This window comes from Anopheles marshallii, chromosome 2 (genome assembly GCF_943734725.1).
Source record: "Anopheles marshallii chromosome 2, idAnoMarsDA_429_01, whole genome shotgun sequence".
Taxonomy (NCBI): domain Eukaryota; kingdom Metazoa; phylum Arthropoda; class Insecta; order Diptera; family Culicidae; genus Anopheles; species Anopheles marshallii.
In genome coordinates this window covers 36,099,697-36,103,143 of record NC_071326.1, presented here as the reverse complement: position 1 = coordinate 36,103,143, position 3,447 = coordinate 36,099,697, and positions in this window count along the sequence as shown.

Genomic DNA, 3,447 nt, shown 5'->3' with positions numbered 1-3,447 from the left:
GCTTTTGCTAAAGATAGATGCTCGCTTTGTTAAGCATAAATAGTACTCTCGGACACTAGGGCCAGTGTTTAAATAATGTATCTATTATTCTATCCCTGTAAAGTGTGTCGGGACTTCACGGTCCCTGTATAACATGCAACAGGAAGTTACCGTACCGTTATGATAAATGGGATAAGCGTTGATATGAAATGTTGTTAAGAATCGATTGGGCGGCACAGTTATCACTGAAGAATAAATGGTTCTGTTCCACGGTTCTGAATGAAACTGCTGTCTACGGCACGTTCAGATAGTTCGTTTAACGTAGAACATTAGCGCTGCGGCGAATCACTGCCTTTATGTGTAGTAAATATAGAATCTGAAATGAAAAGATATTTTATTTTTAAGCTATATTCAAACGAAATCGTGTGACAAACATTAATATCTGCCAATTAATTCGTGATGCGTAACAAATTACTAATATGTCTACCATATTGTTACATTGAACGCCATCTATTGGGAGCTTTGTGAACCAATTTCTGTATGAGCCACAAATGAATTTGAACGTGTCCTTTAGAGTCCTTTTTTGAATAACTGTAATTTGTTGTTTTGAAGATAGCATAACATAACGATAATGATACCTATTCTTCTTAATGATAACATAATGATGTTTATCCTTCAGAAGCAATTACATTTTAATGATTTCGAGAAACGATTTGTTAAATAGCTAGTTGTAATTTAATTGTGCTTTACATTTTGTTTTGTCGTACATAATTAGGTTTTTGTATTCGATATTTATAATCCACACTCACTTGAACTCTTCATCAATCATCTATCAATGAATGTTTTGTTTCCCAATTGCACTATCCACCATTGTTCATCCGTTTTACCACACGGAAAATGTGTGCAGACACAGAGAGAAGACAATTTAAATCTTCCAAGAGATTACACTTCACGGGATCACCCGTAACCGCACACCTTTCCCGCAACACAGGGAAATCGCGGATACCGGGGACAATTTGTATTGTTTGTAAGCACAATTAGCGAAAAAACAAAAGCAACAAACGCCGGTCGTCGGTCGTTAAGAAACAGAAACGAATGCACCAAGCACAGGACGGCTACTGACGCCCAGCTATCAAACGTGGATACAAAGGACTGCAATGCTGCTAGGACACCCGCGGATGCATGGCGGTGGCAACGGACTTTGTTGGAAAAGCAGACAAAACAGAAAAGCATAAAATAAAACACCAGTGACAGTCCAAACGCGAACCACTGTATCGATCAAACAGACTCCTTGTGAACCGCTCACCGTTGCCCCCCTACGTTCGATGTATCTCTGTCCAATGCGTTGGAGTGCGCCTTGCAGGGGTCCCACCGTTCCGAAACACGGTAAGGCACAGCCAGCTGCAACGCAACTTGAAAGCCAGAAAGGATACGAAACACATCAGCACCGTTGTGGTGCAGGATACGCTTCGCTAACCACCTTCGCGGTTGGTTGTTAGGGGTCCTTTCGGGGTCCTGCTCAGCATTTGTGTGTGTGTAGAGTTGGCGGCGTGTGGGGTGGCGTTTAATGAACAACATATGGGGACGCGACCGTTTCATAACGAAGAATGTAAAGTAACGAAACTAGTTTCGTTCCCCCTGGATACGGGAAACAGGTAAGCACGGACACCGCGGCACGGATACCTTCCCAAGCGGAACGCTCTCTGCTTCGGTGAGTTAGGTTAAACCCAAATGCAATATCCTTCGCTTTCCTTTCCAATTTTGTGTCACAATCTGCACAGAATCGAATCCTTATTCGCAAATTAGGCAATTAATCGAAATAAAATTTAAAACAAATTGTAACAAATTTAAGCAAAAAAAAAGTCTGGCGAGTACAGTGAGTTTAAAAATGTGGAACCGTACAATATGGACCAAACAACAATAAAACTATCAAACTGTCCATAAACAGATATGATAAATTCTTTGCTCAATGATGCGTTAAATTTAGCAACCCGTGGCAACGCGTGCCTTGCACCTGGAAACCGTCACGCTGCTTGGGTACCGTCCCGTGCGCGCATCGGTTCTGCGCGTCTCCAAAGTTCTGGTAAACAAACGCGGCTAGACGACACGTCCGTGCGAGGGTGTAAGGACATCATCATGGGCAGCGAGATTGAAATAAAGGGGGGTTCAAATAATTCAAATTGTTTGTTCACTTTTGCTGCTTACTAGGAACCATAAGAAACATTATATCCGGTACTGGTACCGATCATTCGTTTGCAATTGCCCACTCCACAGCACAAATATCAAACTTACCTCTCTATCCTTTCCTTAGGATGAAGAGCATTTTCTCCGGAGAAAAATCGTCGCACTGCCGTGTGTTTCGATCCATCGCTACAGTGGGTGATAGTTCTATCGGTTGTTGCCTACGAAGCGGACGGCTGCATTCCAGCAGTGGATTTGCCTTCCAAAGGTCTATCGCACAGACGACCTGTTACACAAGCACTACATCAGAAAGGGAAGGATGGTTAGTATTCCTACGATTGCAACACACCAAAAAGCGTCAGGGATGGTAGCAATGACGAAGCGATGGAATCTAACCTTAGCCACCGTTTTGCAACAGTTGCGTACTTAGAACGGTGAGGATTTTCGTTCCGAGAAGTGGAAACACGAACAGCACCGGTTGCGGCCACAAGCTCGTAAGTTCGTAGGTTTTCCACGTACCACTCCGAACCTGACATATATGCCAGGTGATTTCTTCGATATTTACAATCGTTCACGCAATGGGGCACACAGTGCAGAAATTCCCGGTGTGTACATTCGAATGGATGTTAATTTCAGCACGGAAGTTCAACAAGCACAATCACACACATATCCACTAAGAAATGTCCAGCGGAAACCCTTATTTTTCGCTACAAAACTGTCCGCCCGTGTTAGATTGCCTATTTTGCACCGAATTCTTATCGAGTGGGGCACAGTTAGTGAAGAAAAAGGGAGGCGGAAAATCCTTTGCACAGTTTCGTAGCAACTACTTTGGTGAAATCTCTTTTATTTTGTTATTCGTTTTTCAGCTCGTTGCCAAGGAGACAAAATTTTGACAGCTCCTGTCAAACACAGCAGCGCACAGTGCAGTGGTGGTGGTCTCCGTTCTTTGCGGTTCGAAAGTTTTTAAATAATCTGTTTGCCTCATTTGGAAAATGTTTGTTTGAGAAAACAAGCAAAAAAGCAGTATCGTTAAATAGCATGTGTTTAAATTGAATACAATTCTTCAATCATAATGGCTTCACTAAGCACAAAATGATTTAGAATGAGGGAATCATACCGTATTTTTGTGCTAAAATTATGATTTCCGATTGAACTGATTTTATTTGTTTAAATTAAAAAAAAAAACACGCCTTGTAATAATTGCACAAATGGGTGCAATTTATCCAACAATAAGCGCACATCGGATTGAAAAACATTTTGTTTAGATTTTTGTATAAGCCGCCGTTT